Source organism: Oncorhynchus mykiss, chromosome 30, assembly GCF_057628025.1.
Source record: "Oncorhynchus mykiss isolate SJ-2025 chromosome 30, ASM5762802v1, whole genome shotgun sequence".
In the NCBI taxonomy this organism is placed as follows: domain Eukaryota; kingdom Metazoa; phylum Chordata; class Actinopteri; order Salmoniformes; family Salmonidae; genus Oncorhynchus; species Oncorhynchus mykiss.
The window spans coordinates 41672501-41694661 of record NC_143051.1 but is presented as its reverse complement, the minus strand read 5'-3'; positions in this window follow the sequence as shown (position 1 = coordinate 41694661).

The window sequence follows — 22161 nt, the reverse complement described above, 5'->3', positions numbered from 1 at the left end:
CTTGTTTCTTCAGAGGACTGTTTCACTTTGTTGTCCTTTTTTCTTTTCCTTTTTCTTCTGTCCTTATTTTGTCCTTATTTTGTCTTCCTTTCTTCTGTTAACTAGATATTTTTTTTGTTATTCTTTGTAAGCTAGCTAGCTTCTTCCAGGAGAGTCCCTAGCAACTGCTTAGCAACATGTAAACAATTCAGCTAACAATTCAGCTAGCTAAGATAACTGTATAATTTTATGAAAAATAGTTACTTTTTCAAAATCCTGTCTTTTTGGTTTGTTGCTTGTATTGTCTTCTATTGAGTCTTGCAGTTTTCTTTTGATTTTTTCGATGTACTTCACTCTAAAAAACCATTTAAATCTCAATATATACAGGAGCTCATTTTTCAGCAGCTGCTCAATTTGGAACTCCGGAACTCTCTCCCTCTCTCTCTCGACCGCTCTCGACCGCTCTCTCTCTCTCTCGACCGCTCTCTCTCTCTCTCGACCGCTCTCTCTCTCTCTCGACCGCTCTCTCTCGACCGCTCTCTCTCGACCGCTCTCTCTCTCGACCGCGCTCTCTCTCTCTCGACCGCTCTCTCTCTCTCTCGACCGCTCTCTCTCTCTCGACCGCGCTCTCTCTCTCGACCGCGCTCTCTCTCTCTCGACCGCTCTCTCTCTCTCTCGACCGCTCTCTCTCTCTCTCGACCGCTCTCTCTCTCTCGACCGCTCTCTCTCTCTCGACCGCGCTCTCTCTCTCGACCGCTCTCTCTCGACCGCTCTCTCTCGACCGCTCTCTCTCGACCGCTCTCTCGCGACCGCTCTCTCTCGACCGCTCTCTCTCGACCGCTCTCTCTCGACCTCTCTCTCTCGACCGCTCCCTCTCTCTCTCGACCGCTCCCTCTCTCTCTCGACCGCTCTCTCTCTCTCGCTCCCTCTCTCTCTCGACCGCTCTCTCTCGACCGCTCTCTCTCGACCGCTCTCGACCGCTCTCTCTCTCTCTCGACCGCTCTCTCTCAACCGCTCTCTCTCTCTCTCGACCGCTCTCTCTCTCTCTCGACCGCTCTCTCTCTCTCGCTCCCTCTCTCTCTCGACTGCTCCCTCTCTCTCTCGACTGCTCCCTCTCTCTCGGCCGCTCCCTCTCTCTCGGCCGCTCCCTCTCTCTCTCTCTCCCTCTCTCTCTCGACCGCTCCCTCTCTCTCTCGACCGCTCTCGACCGCTCTCTCTCTCTCTCGACCGCTCTCTCTCTCTCTCGACCGCTCTCTCTCTCTCTCGACCGCTCTCTCTCTCTCTCGACCGCTCTCTCTCTCTCTCGACCGCTCTCTCTCGACCGCTCTCTCTCGACCGCTCTCTCTCGACCGCTCTCTCTCGACCGCTCTCTCTCGACCGCTCTCTCTCGACCGCTCTCTCTCGACCGCTCTCTCTCTCAAATTCAAATTCAAATTCAAGCTGCTTTATTGGCATGAAAAACATTGTGTCAATATTGCCAAAGCAACAATGTATACAATATACATTGTAACAAAATTATAAATGATAGCAAATAATAATATAAAATGGTAGTAAATAATAATACAAAATTAAATACAAAAATAATAACAATAAAATGGTAACAGTCTACAGTAAACATTAATAATTATAGTAATAACAATAATAGTAATAATAAGTAAGTTACTGTTTACTATGCAGATGTTATTATTCAGTGTCCCTCAGGCTATGGCAGGAAAATACATATTTGGCTGCAAGAGGAGCCATTGCTCCTTCGCCCATGAGTATTCTTAGTTTTTCCTCTGGGTTCAATTTGTAAAAATTTGGAATATATGTAGTCATTTCTGTGAATAATGAATCTCTTTGTGAGGAATATTTATCAGAGTAAAGGAGAAAGTGCATCTCTGTCTCTACCTCCCCTGTCATGCAGTGACCACATACACGCTCCTCTTTGGGTAGCCATGTCTTTTTATGTCTGCCGGTTTCTATTGCCAATCGGTGGTCACTTAGCCTGTACTTGGTAAGGATCTGTCTCTGCTTCGTATCTCTGACAGAGTAGAGATAATCAGCCAATTCATATTCTCTGTTTAGGGTCAGATAGCAATTTAGTCGGCTTTGGGATTTTGTTTCGTTTTTCCAGTATTGTAAATATGATTCCTTTGATTGGTTCATGACTTTGCTTATTGGAATTCTTTCTTTTGAAGCAGTGCTGGCGTCAGCTTGGTTGGTGAGGTCCAACACCATCTGACTGAGAGGGCTCGTTTCTGGGCTCAGCTCTTGGGCTTGAAGTGCTTTAAATTGCAGATTCGAATTTGGACTTGAATTTAGATGTAGCCAAAATTTTAATGATCTTTTCTGTATTTTCATTATTACTGGAAAACGGCCCAATTCTGCCCTACATGCATTAGTTGGTGTATTTCTCTGGACTTGTAGAATTTTCCGACAGAATTCTGCATGTAGGGCTTCAATTGGATGTTTGTCCCACATTTTAAAATCCAGTTTATTGAGTGGCCCCCAAACCTCACTTCCATAAAGTGCTATTGGTAGGATTACACTGTCAAATATTTTAGTCCAAATTCTAATTGGGATGTTGATTTTGAATAATTTCATTTTTATTGCATACATTGCTCTGCGGGCTTTTTCTTTGAGTGCCTTCACTGCCATATTAAAGTTTCCCGATGCAGATATGGTCAGACCAAGGTAGGTGTAATTTTTTGTGTGTTCAATTAAGGTGTTGTTCAGGGTGAATTTACATTTGTGTTTCTGACATCTGGGTTTTTTTTGGAAAATCATGATTTTAGTTTTTTGGAAATTTACTGCCAGGGCCCAATTATGGCAATATTGCTCCAGAATATTAATGTTTTGTTGAAGACCTTCTTTGGTTGGTGATAGAAGTACCAAGTCATCAGCATATAGCAGGTATTTCACCTCTGTGTCAAATAGTGTGAGTCCTGGGGCTGGAGATTGGTCCAACATGTCTGCTAATTCATTGATATAAATGTTGAAAAGATTTGGACTCAAATTGCAGCCTTGTCTCACACCTCGACATTGTGAAAAAAATTCTGTTCTTTGGTTTTTGATTTTTATTGCACACTTGTTTTCTGTGTACATACATTTTATTAAGTCATACACCTTACCACCAAGCCCACTTTGTAGAATTTTGTAGAATAGCCCTTCATGCCAAATCGAATCAAATGCTTTTTTAAAGTCAATAAAGCAAGCAAAGATTTTGCCCTCTTTTTTTTGGTGGACGTGTTTATTAATTAGTGTGTGTAAGGTGTATATATGGTCAGTAGTGCGATGGTTAGGGAGAAAGCCAATTTGACATTTACTTATTACATTTTTTTCTTGAAGAAAGGTTTGAATTCTTGAATTCAAAATGCTACAGAAAATCTTTCCCAAGTTACTGTTGACGCAAATTCCCCTGTAATTATTGGGGTCTGATTTGTCTCCACTTTTGTGGATAGGGGAGATGAGCCCCTGGTTCCAGACATCAGGGAAGCAGCCAGAAGTTAAAACCATGTTGAACAATTTAAGCACAGCATTTTGCAACTCAGGTGTGCTGTTTTTCAGCATTTCATTTCTGATGTTGTCTACACCACAAGCCTTTTTTGATTTAATAGATTTTAGCTTTTCATTTAGTTCTTGTTGGGTTATTGGGTAATCTAATGGATTTTGGTTGTTTTTAATGACTGATTCAAGGATGTTCAATTTTTCTTTAATTTCTAATTGGTTCTGTTGTAAGTCTTTTTGTGGGATGTTTTTGTATAGATTATCAAAGTAAGGGAATACCCCCCTGATTTGGACAAAAACAAATGGCGGTATATTGGCATTGGACAAACCATATACACGATGGTCAATACCACCCAATTTGGCGTTGATTCATGCAAAGTATATTGCAAATGCCATATGGCAATTGCCAATTGTAACACTTCAAAATTCCAATAGGGGGCGTGTGCGTTCCACCGGGGCATTTCATATTGCAAATGGCACCCAAGTCAACATCCAAAAGCCAAATTTTGAAAAATGACATTTTTTAAAAAAAACTTAAAAACCCTTAAAAAAGTGCTTTCTGGACCTTTTTTCGAAATTCTTTCGAGTTTTTTGTCAATTACACATGGGTAAGTACTGTATGAGTATACTTTTGTCATCATATATATATTTTTTTTAAGTACATGCGCATAAGGCATATGTTTTGTCCATTTGCAATATGATTTCATAGGAAGTCAAAAGTCAAAAGTCAAAAATGTCAAAATTTGGTAAAAAACTTCACACATCCTTAAAAAAGTGCTTTCTGGACCTTTTTTCAAAATTCTTTCGATTTTTGTGTCAATTACACATGTATAAGAACTTTATCAACATACTTTAGTCATACTTTATTATCATATATATATATATTTTTTTACTTGTGCATAAGGCATATGTTTTCTCCATTTGGAATATGATTTCATAGGAAGTCAAAAGTCAAAAGTCAAAAATGTCAAAATTTGGTAAAAAACTTCATACATCCTTAAAAAAGTGCTTTCTTGACCTTTTTTCAAAATTCTTTCGATTTTTGTGTCAATAACACATGTATAAGAACTTTATCAACATACTTTAGTCATGCTTTATTATCATATTTTTTTTACTTGTGCATAAGGCATATGTTTTCTCCATTTGCAATATGATGTCATAGGAAGTCAAAAGTCTAAGTCAAAAGTAAATATTTTCCTCCGTGCAACTGATGATCTAAAATGTGCAACAAAATTTTTTGGATTTTTTTTGTTTATGTTTCCTTACTTTTTCAAAGTCACTGTGCATTTGCAATATGTTTTAATGGGCAGATACCATCACGAATTTGTCATGCTCAAAATTCAAACTTTACTTTGCTCAAACTATACCTTGGTCAACTTGTATTACATATTTCTTTTTGTTTTACTTGTGCATAAGGCATATGTTTTCTCCATTTGCAATATGATGTCATAGGAAGTCAAAAGTCAAAGTCAAAAGTAAACATTTTCCTCCGTGCACCTGGTGATCTGAAATGTGCACCTGGTGACCTGAAATGTGCACCTGGTGATCTAAAATATGCAACTGGTAACCCAAAAAAAAAATTTTGGGATGTTTTTTTGTTTATGTTTCCTTACTTTTTCAAAGTCACTGTGCATTTGCAATATGTTTTAATGGGCAGGTACCATCACGAATTTGTCATGCTCAAAATTCAAACTTTACTTTGCTCAAACTATACCTTGGTCAACTTGTATTACATATTTCTTTTTGTTTTACTTGTGCATAAGGCATATGTTTTCTCCATTTGCAATATGATGTCATAGGAAGTCAAAAGTCAAAGTCAAAAGTAAATATTTTCCTCCGTGCACCTGGTGATCTGAAATGTGCACCTGGTGACCTGAAATGTGCACCTGGTGATCTAAAATATGCAACTGGTAACCCAAAAAAAAAATTTTGGGATGTTTTTTTGTTTATGTTTCCTTACTTTTTCAAAGTCACTGTGCATTTGCAATATGTTTTAATGGGCAGGTACCATCACGAATTTGTCATGCTCAAAATTCAAACTTTACTTTGCTCAAACTATACCTTGGTCAACTTGTATTACATATTTCTTTTTGTTTTACTTGTGCATAAGGCATATGTTTTCTCCATTTGCAATATGATGTCATAGGAAGTCAAAAGTCAAAGTCAAAAGTAAATATTTTCCTCCGTGCACCTGGTGATCTGAAATGTGCACCTGGTGACCTGAAATGTGCACCTGGTGATCTAAAATATGCAACTGGTAACCCAAAAAAAAAATTTTGGGATGTTTTTTTGTTTATGTTTCCTTACTTTTTCAAAGTCACTGTGCATTTGCAATATGTTTTAATGGGCAGGTACCATCACGAATTTGTCATGCTCAAAATTCAAGCTTGTGATCTAAAATATGCAGCTGGTTACCCAACATTTTTTGGGATGTTTTTTTGTTTATGTTTCCTTACTTTTTCAAAGTCTCTGTGCATTTGCAATATGTTTTAATGGGCAGGTACCATCACGAATTTGTTTATCGAATTTGTTTATGTTTCCTTACTTTTTCAAAGTCACTGTGCATTTGCAATATGTTTCAATGGGCAGGTACCATCACGAATTTGTCATGCTCAAAATTTTTTAGATGTATTTTTTTTTGTTTCTTACTTTTTCAAAGTCACTGTGCATTTGGAATATGTTTTAATGGACAGGTACCATCACGAATTTGTTTATCGAATTTGTTTATGTTTCCTTACTTTTTCAAAGTCACTGTGCATTTGCAATATGTTTCAATGGGCAGGTACCATCACGAATTTGTCATGCTCAAAATTTTTTAGATGTATTTTTTTTTGTTTCCTTACTTTTTCAAAGTCACTGTGCATTTGGAATATGTTTTAATGGGCAGGTACCATCACGAATTTGTTTATCGAATTTGTTTATGTTTCCTTACTTTTTCAAAGTCACTGTGCATTTGCAATATGTTTCAATGGGCAGGTACCATCACGAATTTGTCATGCTCAAAAAATTTTAGATGTATTTTTTTTTGTTTCTTACTTTTTCAAAGTCACTGTGCATTTGGAATATGTTTTAATGGGCAGGTACCATCACGAATTTGTTTATCGAATTTGTTTATGTTTCCTTACTTTTTCAAAGTCACTGTGCATTTGCAATATGTTTCAATGGGCAGGTACCATCACGAATTTGTCATGCTCAAAAAATTTTAGATGTATTTTTTTTTGTTTCTTACTTTTTCAAAGTCACTGTGCATTTGGAATATGTTTTAATGGGCAGGTACCATCACGAATTTGTTTATCGAATTTGTTTATGTTTCCTTACTTTTTCAAAGTCACTGTGCATTTGCAATATGTTTCAATGGGCAGGTACCATCACGAATTTGTCATGCTCAAAATTTTTTAGATGTATTTTTTTTTGTTTCCTTACTTTTTCAAAGTCACTGTGCATTTGGAATATGTTTTAATGGGCAGGTACCATCACGAATTTGTTTATCGAATTTGTTTATGTTTCCTTACTTTTTCAAAGTCACTGTGCATTTGCAATATGTTTCAATGGGCAGGTACCATCACGAATTTGTTTATCGAATTTGTTTATGTTTCCTTACTTTTTCAAAGTCACTGTGCATTTGCAATATGTTTCAATGGGCAGGTACCATCACGAATTTGTCATGCTCAAAAAATTTTAGATGTATTTTTTTTTGTTTCTTACTTTTTCAAAGTCACTGTGCATTTGGAATATGTTTTAATGGGCAGGTACCATCACGAATTTGTTTATCGAATTTGTTTATGTTTCCTTACTTTTTCAAAGTCACTGTGCATTTGCAGTATGTTTCAATGGGCAGGTACCATCACGAATTTGTCATGCTCAAAATTTTTTAGATGTATTTTTTTTTGTTTCCTTACTTTTTCAAAGTCACTGTGCATTTGGAATATGTTTTAATGGGCAGGTACCATCACGAATTTGTTTATCGAATTTGTTTATGTTTCCTTACTTTTTCAAAGTCACTGTGCATTTGCAATATGTTTCAATGGGCAGGTACCATCACGAATTTGTTTATCGAATTTGTTTATGTTTCCTTACTTTTTCAAAGTCACTGTGCATTTGCAATATGTTTCAATGGGCAGGTACCATCACGAATTTGTCATGCTCAAAATTTTTTAGATGTATTTTTTTTTGTTTCTTACTTTTTCAAAGTCACTGTGCATTTGGAATATGTTTTAATGGGCAGGTACCATCACGAATTTGTTTATCGAATTTGTTTATGTTTCCTTACTTTTTCAAAGTCACTGTGCATTTGCAATATGTTTCAATGGGCAGGTACCATCACGAATTTGTCATGCTCAAAAAATTTTAGATGTATTTTTTTTTGTTTCTTACTTTTTCAAAGTCACTGTGCATTTGGAATATGTTTTAATGGGCAGGTACCATCACGAATTTGTTTATCGAATTTGTTTATGTTTCCTTACTTTTTCAAAGTCACTGTGCATTTGCAATATGTTTCAATGGGCAGGTACCATCACGAATTTGTCATGCTCAAAATTTTTTAGATGTATTTTTTTTTGTTTCCTTACTTTTTCAAAGTCACTGTGCATTTGGAATATGTTTTAATGGGCAGGTACCATCACGAATTTGTTTATCGAATTTGTTTATGTTTCCTTACTTTTTCAAAGTCACTGTGCATTTGGAATATGTTTTAATGGGCAGGTACCATCACGAATTTGTTTATCGAATTTGTTTATGTTTCCTTACTTTTTCAAAGTCACTGTGCATTTGCAATATGTTTCAATGGGCAGGTACCATCACGAATTTGTCATGCTCAAAATTTTTTAGATGTATTTTTTTTTGTTTCCTTACTTTTTCAAAGTCACTGTGCATTTGGAATATGTTTTAATGGGCAGGTACCATCACGAATTTGTTTATCGAATTTGTTTATGTTTCCTTACTTTTTCAAAGTCACTGTGCATTTGCAATATGTTTCAATGGGCAGGTACCATCACGAATTTGTTTATCGAATTTGTTTATGTTTCCTTACTTTTTCAAAGTCACTGTGCATTTGCAATATGTTTCAATGGGCAGGTACCATCACGAATTTGTCATGCTCAAAAAATTTTAGATGTATTTTTTTTTGTTTCTTACTTTTTCAAAGTCACTGTGCATTTGGAATATGTTTTAATGGGCAGGTACCATCACGAATTTGTTTATCGAATTTGTTTATGTTTCCTTACTTTTTCAAAGTCACTGTGCATTTGCAGTATGTTTCAATGGGCAGGTACCATCACGAATTTGTCATGCTCAAAATTTTTTAGATGTATTTTTTTTTGTTTCCTTACTTTTTCAAAGTCACTGTGCATTTGGAATATGTTTTAATGGGCAGGTACCATCACGAATTTGTTTATCGAATTTGTTTATGTTTCCTTACTTTTTCAAAGTCACTGTGCATTTGCAATATGTTTCAATGGGCAGGTACCATCACGAATTTGTTTATCGAATTTGTTTATGTTTCCTTACTTTTTCAAAGTCACTGTGCATTTGCAATATGTTTCAATGGGCAGGTACCATCACGAATTTGTCATGCTCAAAATTTTTTAGATGTATTTTTTTTTGTTTCTTACTTTTTCAAAGTCACTGTGCATTTGGAATATGTTTTAATGGGCAGGTACCATCACGAATTTGTTTATCGAATTTGTTTATGTTTCCTTACTTTTTCAAAGTCACTGTGCATTTGCAATATGTTTCAATGGGCAGGTACCATCACGAATTTGTCATGCTCAAAAAATTTTAGATGTATTTTTTTTTGTTTCTTACTTTTTCAAAGTCACTGTGCATTTGGAATATGTTTTAATGGGCAGGTACCATCACGAATTTGTTTATCGAATTTGTTTATGTTTCCTTACTTTTTCAAAGTCACTGTGCATTTGCAATATGTTTCAATGGGCAGGTACCATCACGAATTTGTCATGCTCAAAATTTTTTAGATGTATTTTTTTTTGTTTCCTTACTTTTTCAAAGTCACTGTGCATTTGGAATATGTTTTAATGGGCAGGTACCATCACGAATTTGTTTATCGAATTTGTTTATGTTTCCTTACTTTTTCAAAGTCACTGTGCATTTGGAATATGTTTTAATGGGCAGGTACCATCACGAATTTGTTTATCGAATTTGTTTATGTTTCCTTACTTTTTCAAAGTCACTGTGCATTTGCAATATGTTTCAATGGGCAGGTACCATCACGAATTTGTCATGCTCAAAATTTTTTAGATGTATTTTTTTTTGTTTCCTTACTTTTTCAAAGTCACTGTGCATTTGGAATATGTTTTAATGGGCAGGTACCATCACGAATTTGTTTATCGAATTTGTTTATGTTTCCTTACTTTTTCAAAGTCACTGTGCATTTGCAATATGTTTCAATGGGCAGGTACCATCACGAATTTGTTTATCGAATTTGTTTATGTTTCCTTACTTTTTCAAAGTCACTGTGCATTTGCAATATGTTTCAATGGGCAGGTACCATCACGAATTTGTTTATCGAATTTGTTTATGTTTCCTTACTTTTTCAAAGTCACTGTGCATTTGCAATATGTTTCAATGGGCAGGTACCATCACGAATTTGTCATGCTCAAAATTTTTTAGATGTATTTTTTTTTGTTTCTTACTTTTTCAAAGTCACTGTGCATTTGGAATATGTTTTAATGGGCAGGTACCATCACGAATTTGTTTATCGAATTTGTTTATGTTTCCTTACTTTTTCAAAGTCACTGTGCATTTGCAATATGTTTCAATGGGCAGGTACCATCACGAATTTGTCATGCTCAAAAAATTTTAGATGTATTTTTTTTTGTTTCTTACTTTTTCAAAGTCACTGTGCATTTGGAATATGTTTTAATGGGCAGGTACCATCACGAATTTGTTTATCGAATTTGTTTATGTTTCCTTACTTTTTCAAAGTCACTGTGCATTTGCAATATGTTTCAATGGGCAGGTACCATCACGAATTTGTCATGCTCAAAAAATTTTAGATGTATTTTTTTTTGTTTCTTACTTTTTCAAAGTCACTGTGCATTTGGAATATGTTTTAATGGGCAGGTACCATCACGAATTTGTTTATCGAATTTGTTTATGTTTCCTTACTTTTTCAAAGTCACTGTGCATTTGCAATATGTTTCAATGGGCAGGTACCATCACGAATTTGTCATGCTCAAAATTTTTTAGATGTATTTTTTTTTGTTTCCTTACTTTTTCAAAGTCACTGTGCATTTGGAATATGTTTTAATGGGCAGGTACCATCACGAATTTGTTTATCGAATTTGTTTATGTTTCCTTACTTTTTCAAAGTCACTGTGCATTTGCAATATGTTTCAATGGGCAGGTACCATCACGAATTTGTTTATCGAATTTGTTTATGTTTCCTTACTTTTTCAAAGTCACTGTGCATTTGCAATATGTTTCAATGGGCAGGTACCATCACGAATTTGTCATGCTCAAAATTTTTTAGATGTATTTTTTTTTGTTTCTTACTTTTTCAAAGTCACTGTGCATTTGGAATATGTTTTAATGGGCAGGTACCATCACGAATTTGTTTATCGAATTTGTTTATGTTTCCTTACTTTTTCAAAGTCACTGTGCATTTGCAATATGTTTCAATGGGCAGGTACCATCACGAATTTGTTTATCGAATTTGTTTATGTTTCCTTACTTTTTCAAAGTCACTGTGCATTTGCAATATGTTTCAATGGGCAGGTACCATCACGAATTTGTCATGCTCAAAATTTTTTAGATGTATTTTTTTTTGTTTCTTACTTTTTCAAAGTCACTGTGCATTTGGAATATGTTTTAATGGGCAGGTACCATCACGAATTTGTTTATCGAATTTGTTTATGTTTCCTTACTTTTTCAAAGTCACTGTGCATTTGCAATATGTTTCAATGGGCAGGTACCATCACGAATTTGTCATGCTCAAAATTTTTTAGATGTATTTTTTTTTGTTTCCTTACTTTTTCAAAGTCACTGTGCATTTGGAATATGTTTTAATGGGCAGGTACCATCACGAATTTGTTTATCGAATTTGTTTATGTTTCCTTACTTTTTCAAAGTCACTGTGCATTTGCAATATGTTTCAATGGGCAGGTACCATCACGAATTTGTTTATCGAATTTGTTTATGTTTCCTTACTTTTTCAAAGTCACTGTGCATTTGCAATATGTTTCAATGGGCAGGTACCATCACGAATTTGTCATGCTCAAAATTTTTTAGATGTATTTTTTTTTGTTTCTTACTTTTTCAAAGTCACTGTGCATTTGGAATATGTTTTAATGGGCAGGTACCATCACGAATTTGTTTATCGAATTTGTTTATGTTTCCTTACTTTTTCAAAGTCACTGTGCATTTGCAATATGTTTCAATGGGCAGGTACCATCACGAATTTGTTTATCGAATTTGTTTATGTTTCCTTACTTTTTCAAAGTCACTGTGCATTTGCAATATGTTTCAATGGGCAGGTACCATCACGAATTTGTTTATCGAATTTGTTTATGTTTCCTTACTTTTTCAAAGTCACTGTGCATTTGCAATATGTTTCAATGGGCAGGTACCATCACGAATTTGTTTATCGAATTTGTTTATGTTTCCTTACTTTTTCAAAGTCACTGTGCATTTGCAATATGTTTCAATGGGCAGGTACCATCACGAATTTGTTTATCGAATTTGTTTATGTTTCCTTACTTTTTCAAAGTCACTGTGCATTTGCAATATGTTTCAATGGGCAGGTACCATCACGAATTTGTCATGCTCAAAAAATTTTAGATGTATTTTTTTTTGTTTCCTTACTTTTTCAAAGTCACTGTGCATTTGGAATATGTTTCAATGGGCAGGTACCATCACGAATTTGTCATGCTCAAAAAATTTTAGATGTATTTTTTTTTGTTTCTTACTTTTTCAAAGTCACTGTGCATTTGCAATATGTTTTAATGGGCAGGTACCATCACGAATTTGTCATGCTATAAAAATCCTGCAGGAATGTGAAATTGACTGGCCCGATGAACTCGGGATGGCTTTGCAGTGATTCTGGGTCATCTCAATCGCTCGTTTGGGTTGATTTCAGAATGTCGCTTTTGGTGATGTTTTTTCACTATAGAATCATATTGCAAATGTACAAGAGTCAAGTGGACAAGAGTCCATCAGTCAATTAGATATCATTCTGACCACCAAACTGATACAAACTGACACCAAACCCACTTTTTCCAACTCGTTTAGTAGCCAACTATTACATACTTCAGAGCTGGCCCAAAATTCACAACGCCTTCGGTACAAACCATAAAAAAACCATAAACCACGTAGTTACGTTCTAGCTGCGGGTCCATTTCTTATGTTATGTGTTGGCCTAGCTGAGGCGACCCCGAATCCCAAGTTTCGGCTCGATAGGTCATTTGGTGTCCGAGAAAAACCCTAATTGGTGCTGAAAATCCACTATTTTCCATGACTTGCTACGGGGTCCTTGAATGAGATATCGGACAGAAACGTTGGGGTCTGTCTATATGGGCCGAGACGTTCGCAATGCACCTAGTCTTGCGACTCTGGGACATTTCTAAATGTCGTCATTTTCGTGATGCAAAAATGAATTGAAGTTATTTCAAATGTACGAGGCTGTTTCTCGGTCCGAGAACCTTCTAGAGCCACGTAACTCACCACGCACCATGGCCCGGAGGTCTAGAACAGGTTTCTAAAGTTTCGGAACTCTAGGTCCGACGGTTCTTTTTTAGCTCCAACAAAGCTAACTATTGGAGCCACTGTCTGTCTCTACGCACCCCAATACGTCCCTCCATCCAAGTTGTGTTTTAGTGCAATTTTTTTTTCCTTTGATTTTTTTTGGGAAAAATGACTGATTTACAGTTCATGGGGGTTGCCTAATCACACATATGAAGTTTTGGAAAGATCAGACTTTTTTAACCCTTCGAAACAGCCCCTGAGACACCAATTATGGCACTTCCGGTTGGCACAGGAAGTTATAAATCAACACATATCCTCATTGGGGTATGCTGTTACAGAATCCTGAGTTTTAAGTCCTTACGTTAAGAATTGACTGATCTACACAGGGTTGAATGCACTATGTCTATCAAACTGCATGCAGTGTATGGGTAAACACTTTTAGGGGCATTTTAACCACTTCCGGTTGGTCCAGGAAGCTTAGAATCAACACAGGTAGACCTCATAGTGGCCTGATGGACTGGTACCGAAGACAGGTTCATACGGCATTCATAACCCACATAGGCCTCAGGTTGAAATTAGGGGTGCAGGCAATGTATTCCTATGGGGAGAGATGAAACTGTAATCTGTGAGATCAAAAAACACTGTTTTACTGTGAAGGGTTAATGCCACACGGTCAAGGTTAGGCTTGTTCAGATCGAGAGGACCTTAGGAACATTCATGTGGTGGAATTTTTCTTCTCACTCTAACGGTTCTCTCACTGTCACCCAAAAGCAAATGACATTGTGGTGCAGGCTTCATTTTGGGCCTACTATTGTAATGGTCGCTGCGCCTAGACCGAGCGAGCTACGGTCAAGCGGGATAGCTCGTTGAACTCAGAACAGTCTGGAGACTATGGTGATGCCATTTTTTGTGTTGATTTCAGAATGCCATTTTGGTGATGGTCCCTCTCCGTTTAAACATATTGCAAATGTACAAAAGTCAACTAGCAAGTCAGTGTCCATCAGTCAATTAGATGTCATTATGACACCAAATGGATATCAATTGACACCAAACCCACTTTTTCCTACTCATTTAGTAGCCAACTATCACATATGTCAGAGCAGTCCCATAATTCACAGCGCCTTCAGTTGAAAACATAATAAAAAGGTAAAACACATAGTTACGTTCTAGCTGCGGGTCCAGTTCGGACATTATGTGAAGTCCTATGTGAGGCGACCCCGAATCCCGAGTTTCGGCTCGATAGGTCATTTGGTGTCCGAGAAAAACCCTAATTGGTGCTGAAAATCCACTATTTTCCATGACTTGCTACGGGGTCCTTGAATGAGCTATCGGACAGAAACGTTGGGGTCTGTCTATATGGGCCGAGACGTTCGCAATGCACCTAGTCTTGCGACTCTGGGACATTTCTAAATGTCGTCATTTTCGTGATGCAAAAATGAATTGAAGTTATTTCAAATGTACGAGGCTGTTTCTCGGTCCGAGAACCGTCTAGAGCCACGTAACTCGCCACGCACCATGGCCCGGAGGTCTAGAACAGGTTTCTAAAGTTTCGGAACTCTAGGTCCGACCGTTCTTTTTTAGCTCCAACAAAGCTAACTATTGCGGCCACTGTCTGTCTCTACGCACCCCAATACGTCCCTCCATCCAAGTTGTGTTTTAGTGCAATTTTTTTTTCCTTTGATTTTTTTGGGGAAAAATGACTGATTTACAGTTCATGGGGGTTGCCTAATCACATATATGAAGTTTTGGACAGATCTGACTTTTTTAACCCTTCGAAACAGCCCCTGAGACACCAATTATGGCACTTCCGGTTGGCACAGGAAGCTATAAATCACCACATGTCTTGATTGACATGGCCACTTACAGAATCCTGAGTTTTAAGTCCTTACGTTAAGAATTGACTGATCTACACAGGGTTGAATGCACCATGTCTATCAAACTGCAGGCAGTGTATGGGTAAACACTTTTAGGGTGATTTGAACCACTTCCGGTTGGTCCAGGAAGCTTAGAATCAACACAGGTAGACCTCATAGTGGCCTGATGGACTGGTACCGAAGACAGGTTCATACGGCATTCATAACCCACATAGGCCTCAGGTTGAATTTTGTGGTGCAGGCTATGTATTCCTATGGGGAGAGATGACACTGTAATCTGTGAGATCAAAAAACACTGTTTTACTGTGAAGGGTTAATGCCACACGGTCAAGGTTAGGCTTGTTCAGATCGGGAGGACCTTAGGAACATTCCTATGGTGGAATTTTTCTTCTCACCCTAACGGTTCTCTCACTGTCACTCAAAAGCAAATGACATTGTGGGGCAGGCTTCATTTTGGGCCTAATATTCTAATGGTTGCTGCGCCTAGACCGAGCGAGCTACGGTCAAGCGGGATAGCTCGTTGAACTCAGCACAGTCTGGAGACTATGGTGATGCCATTTTTTGTGTTGATTTCAGAATGCCATTTTGGTGATGGTCCCTCTCTGTTTAAACATATTGCAAATGTACAAAAGTCAACTAGCAAGTCAGTGTCCATCAGTCAATTAGATGTCATTATGACACCAAACCCACTGTTTCCTACTCATTTAGATGCCAACTATCATATATGTCAGAGCAGTCCCATAATTCACAGCGCCTCTAGTTTAAAACATAATAAAAAGGTAAAACACATAGTTACGTTCTAGCTGCGGGTCCAGTTCGGACATTATGTGAAGTCCTATGTGAGGCGACCCCGAATCCCGAGTTTCGGCTCGATAGGTCATTTGGTGTCCGAGAAAAACCCTAATTGGTGCTGAAAATCCACTATTTTCCATGACTTGCTACGGGGTCCTTGAACGAGCTATCGGACAGAAACTTTGGGGTCCGTCTCTATGGGCCGAGCCGGTTTCAACGCACCTAGCCTTGCGTCTCTGAGACTTTTCTAAACGTCGTCATTTTCGTGATGCAAAAATGAATTGAAGTTATTGCGAATGTACGAGGCTGTTTCTCGGTCCGAGAACCATCTAGAGCCACGTAACTCGCCACGCACCATGGCCCGGAGGTCTAGAACAGGTTTCTAAAGTTTCGGAACTCTAGGTCCGACCGTTCTTTTTTAGCTCGAACAAAGCTAACTATTGCGGCCACTGTCTGTCTCTACGCACCCCAATACGTCCCTCCATCCAAGTTGTGTTTTAGTGCAATTTTTTTTTCCTTTGATTTTTTTTGGGAAAAATGACTGATTTACAGTTCATGGGGGTTGCCTAATCACATATATGAAGTTTTGGACAGATCTGAATTTTTTAACCCTTCGAAACAGCCCCTGAGACACCAATTATGGCACTTCCGGTTGGCACAGGAAGCTATAAGTCACCACATATCCTCATTGGGGTATGCTGTTACAGAATCCTGAGTTTTAAGTCCTTACGTTAAGAATTGACTGATCTACACAGGGTTGAATGCACTATGTCTATCAAACTGCATGCAGTGTATGGGTAAACACTTTTAGGGGCATTTGAACCACTTCCGGTTGGTCCAGGAAGCTTAGAATCGACACAGGTAGACCTCATAGTGGCCTGATGGACTGGTACCGAAGACAGGTTCATACGGCATTCATAACCCACATAGGCCTCAGGTTGAAATTAGGGGTGCAGGCAATGTATTCCTATGGGGAGAGATGACACTGTAATCTGTGAGATCAAAAAACCCTGTTTTACTGTGAAGGGTTAATGCCACACGGTCAAGGTTAGGCTTGTTGAGATCGGGAGGACCTTAGGAACATTCATGTGGTGGAATTTTTCTTCTCACCCTAACGGTTCTCTCACTGTCACTCAAAAGCAAATGACATTGTGGGGCAGGCTTCATTTTGGGCCTACTGTTCTAATGGTCGGTTATTGTGTTATTTCAGAAAATCATAGAAAATCACAGAAATGTCGCAGAGCTCCGCAGCACACTTTAAAAAGATTCGTATGAACACCCTGCAACTGGATCTGTAACCGTTGAAAAAAAAAATGCCTATTTGTGACCATCACCAATTTGTCATTGTTCCGTTTCTCTTAAATGACGATAGATAAATGGCTGGTTCTTTTTTTATTGACACCGGAGGCTCCTTGGCTTTGACCTGAAGTGGAAAAATAATTTCTCTACTTCCATTTTAAGCCTTTAATCCCAGAAAAATGGCCGTAGCTCAAAAACCGTCGAGGCCTAGACGCCATCCCGTTCGGGGCCAACTGCCCCTTGAGCCAAACCTACGCTCGCCAAGTTTCGGCTTCGAAATATTTTCAGTTTTTGAGATAAGGCCCCGTCGCGATTCGTGATGTTTTGCCAAATTGCCATATGATTCCGTATGCCATCTGGTGGGAGTGTCCGGGACGGCGGAAAAACGGTCCGAAACTTGTTTTTTTTTTTAAACGGGAACCGAAAGTCCGACAAAGTTCATTCGACGACTTCCCGGTAGGTCCGGCCCTACCGCACGGCCCGACGCCGACCGCGAATTTTACAAACGATTTCGGACGTCGGGTAAGGGACCGTACATTTGCAATATGGACTTTCTCACTGATCATACACGAAATGCCGAAATGTTCCCTTAAGGTATGTAAGTTTTCCAAATTCCTACATCTTGTATGGCTAATTCTTGTGGCTTTGATGTGCTTAAATTGTTCCACATGTCCCAGAACTGATTTTGGTCAATTGCGTTTTCAATTTCATCAAGTGTCTTGTTGGTATAATTCAATTTCTTGCATTTCAGTGTTTGTTTATACTGTTTCAGAGTTTCAAAGTATTCATATCGTAGCTCTGGGTTGTTTTGCTGCTTATGTTTTTTGTTTGACATTTGTCTTAGGTGTTTTCTAATTGTTTTACATTCATTATCAAACCATTTGTCAGTAACATTTTGATTTTTGCTTCTGATGTTGCATTGCTTTGGTTTTCTCAAATTTGCTTTCGATGCTGCTTTTTGGAATATGCAGTTGATGTTTTGGGTAGCTGAATTGACACCATCTTTATTGTTTTGGTACTGTGAGTTATTGAAAAACTGTATAGAGTTCATCATTTCATTTGAGTTCAATGTTTCAATGAATGCCTCTGCACTGTTTGGAGCCCATCTGAACGATTGGTTTATGTTGTAAAGTTTATTGGGCTGTTTTTTTGAATGAGTATTGCCGGTTAATTTCTTCAGAAACACGTTGATCTGATTGTGATCTGACAATGGTGTCTGTGGTCTGACAGTGAATGCACTAATGGAGGAGGGGTCAATGTCAGTGATGGCATAATCGACTACACTTGTCCCAAGAGCTGAGCAGTAAGTAAACTGACCTAAAGAGTCCCCTCTGATTCTACCATTAAGCATGTACAGGCCTAAGGCTCGACAGAGATGTACTAACTCTTTTCCATTTTTGTTCAGTATTTGGTCAGGACTGTTTCTATTATTTATAATAGGGCTACTGTACAAGGAGGGGTGTCCAAATATGTGGTGGTTACCTCCCGCATCAGTGTAGTCAGGCTCAGAACCTGTTCTTGCATTGAAATCTCCACAAAGAAGCACTTTACCCTGCGCCTGAAATGTAATGATTTCTGTCTGGAGATTGTCAAAAAACTGATCATCATAATATGATGAATCTGAAGGAGGAGCATAAGCTGCACATATGTATACATCATTGTCACAATAGATTGTACCTTTGTTAAGTTTTAGCCAAATGTGAGTGGTACCTTTTTTCATTTCATTCAGTGCTAAGTCCTGCTTATGCCAAATGATGATTCCACCTGAGTCTCGGCCCCGTTTAACATTTTTATGTTTGATTGATGGTAGTAAACTTTCTCTATAGCCTGAGGGACACTGAGTATCTATGTCTCCACGACACCATGTTTCCAGTAGGATTATGATGTCCTGTCCCTTGATGTTTTTAATCAATTCTGGATTAGTTGTTTTATAACCAAAATGTGAAGAGTATAGGCCCTGGATATTCCAAGAGCTGATAGTTAATGATCTCATTTATAATAAGTGATATTCACTGGTTTGAGTAAAGTACATCGAAAAAAACAAAAAAAATAAAATATGTATATATACATATATGTACATACACACATACACATATACATACATATACATACATATATACACACATACATACATATATACATACACATACATATATATATATATATATATATATATACATACACATACACATACATACATATACACACATACACATACATATACACACATACACACACACACACACACACACACATACACACACACACACATACATACATACATATATATATATACATATATATACACATACACATATATATATATATATATATATATACACACATACATGCACATACACATATACACACATACATACATACATACACACACACGCGCACACACACACACACACACACACACACACCATTACATATAATAATTATTATAATACCGGTGTCAATACATTTAGGAATATTTGTAAACAAATGAATAAGAATGGAATAAGATTGCACTGTACTTATTTTATGTGCAATCTGCAACCCTGTGTGTTTGTGTGTGTGTGTGTGTGCGCGTGTGTGCCCGTGTGTGAATTAAAGGGACTGTCTAGCTCAGTAGTCTGCATATTAGTTGCAGTAGTTGGCGCACCTCTCCTATCTCTGATTGTTCTAGGGGTCTTCTGCCAGAGGTTACCTCAGCATATGTAGGCTGACGATCTAATTGATACATGGTGTGGACTGCATCATGTGGTCTACTTCCCTGAAGGGCAGTGTTCTGACCGACCCTGGAGTAGTGGTCAGAGCTGTGTTGTGATGGGCTGGGTCTAGTAGAGCTGTGTTGTGATGGGACAGGTCTAGTAGAGCTGTGTTGTGATGGGCCGGGTCTAGTAGAGCTGTGTTGTGATGGGCCGGGTCTAGTAGAGCTGTGTTGTGATGGGCCGGGTCTAGTAGAGCTGTGTTGTGATGGGCCGGGTCTAGTAGAGCTGTGTTGTGATGGGCCGGGTCTAGTAGAGCTGTGTTGTGATGGGCCAGGTCTAGTAGAGCTGTGTTGGGATGGGCCGGGTCTAGTAGAGCTGTGTTGTGAAGGGCCGGGTCTAGTAGAGCTGTGTTGTGATGGGCCGGGTCTAGTAGAGCTGTGCTGTGTTGGGCCTGGTCTAGTAGAGCTGTGCTGTAATAAGCCATGTCTGGCTCTTTTCTCCTCTGGGTGGTGGTGGTACTGTTGTTTCAGAAGGTGGGGCGGGGGACCTTTGTTGCTGGGGTGATGGGTGTGTGGGTCCCTGCCAAGTGTTGCATCTTTTAGGTCCTTGGCAAAGGTTCTGATACTGTCCTGATCAAGATGTATATTATCATATAAGTGTTGACATGTCAGAGTGGGGTGGTGAGCCGTTCTGACGTTGAGCAGTGAGGCACAGTCCACAGTGATCTGTTGATTTATTTTGTCGATCAACTTTTCTGGGAAGTCTTTTCTTGGTAGGAGGGTGGACACAACTATATTGGTTGTTGGGAACATAGCCTGTGCCCGTTCTGCCACTCTTCTCACTGCCCCAGATACATTTTCACCTTTGGCATGAAGGTCGTTTGTGCCAGTGTGGATGATGATGTTGTCAGGGGTGTCAATCCTGGTCTGACTGAGTAGCTGCATTGCACTCTCAGTTGTAGGACACCAGAACTTATACACCTGGTGTCTAGGGAATAATCTTTCCTGGACTAAGAACTTCCCATTTGAATCAATTATAATTGCAGTTGTGGGTGATTGTCTGGGTGGAGCAGACTGGGAGGCTGGTATTCTGACCTGGGCTGGAGCAGACTGGGAGGCTGGTAGGTTAACCTGGGCTGGAGCAGAAAGGGAGGCTGGTATTCTGACCTGGGCTGGAGCAGACTGGGAGGCTGGTAGGTTGACCTGGGCTGGAGCAGACTGGGAGGCTGGTAGGTTAACCTGGGCTGGAGCAGACTGGGAGGCTGGTATTCTGACCTGGGCTGGAGCAGACTGGGAGGCTGGTAGGTTGACCTGGGCTGGAGCAGACTGGGAGGCTGGTAGGTTAACCTGGGCTGGAGCAGACTGGGAGGCTGGTATTCTGACCTGGGCTGGAGCAGACTGGGAGGCTGGTAGGTTGACCTGGGCTGGAGCAGACTGAGAGGCTGGTAGGTTGACCTGGGCTGGAGCAGACTGGTAGGCTGGTGCAGTGTCATCCGGCTGTGTAGTGGAGGCCATGCTGGTCTCAGGTTCTGCTTGTGTTGTACCAAGCTGGTGGACATGTTCTCTAGATGCAGAGGACACAATGACTCTCTGCCGGTTGAGGGTGTCAATGTACCTCTCTTTTTGTTCGAGCTCCTTTCTTGTTGTGCTCAGATGTACTCTGAGGTCATCATTTGTCTGACTCAGCTTGTCCATTCTGCTTTCTAATTTAGCTATGGATGCTCTGCTCTCCTCCCTGAACTGTTTCATCTCTTCTTTGAGTTTCTGGACAGTGTCCTCCTCTTGAAGCTTCTTCTCTCTGAGTTCTATGACCTCTGCTTCGACTAGAGAGAGGGTGTTGTGGAAACGTTGCATAGCAGGTGTTCTTATTGAAATTGTCATGTCCTTGACTCTGTCTGCTGCAGGTGAGGTAGGTAAAGGGACGTTGAGGGCTTCCTGCTGGGTCACAGAGACCATTGGGGTCTGCTTTTCTCCATCTCCCTCCTTGACTTTTTCCTCATTTTCTGAGATGATGTCAGCGTCTTCTTTTAGGGTAGCAAACCTATTCTCAAAAGCCTGGAGGCTTGAATCATTGCCTTGTATCAATACAGTTCCATTATTATATAAGTTTACTGTTTGATATGTGTTGCTCTGGTCAGCTTCTTCAAAAATGCTGATCTGACATCCTTGGCTGATGCCCCTCTTTTTTGAGAAAGGGAAATGGTTGCAAATAACCTTTTTCCATATGTTCCCTCGATTGGTATTAAAAATTAAATTTGCTCTTGTTTTGTAACTGGTAAGATCTGCAAACAGGCATTCATGGTTCTGTCCCATCAACAAACCTTTGAAACTTTT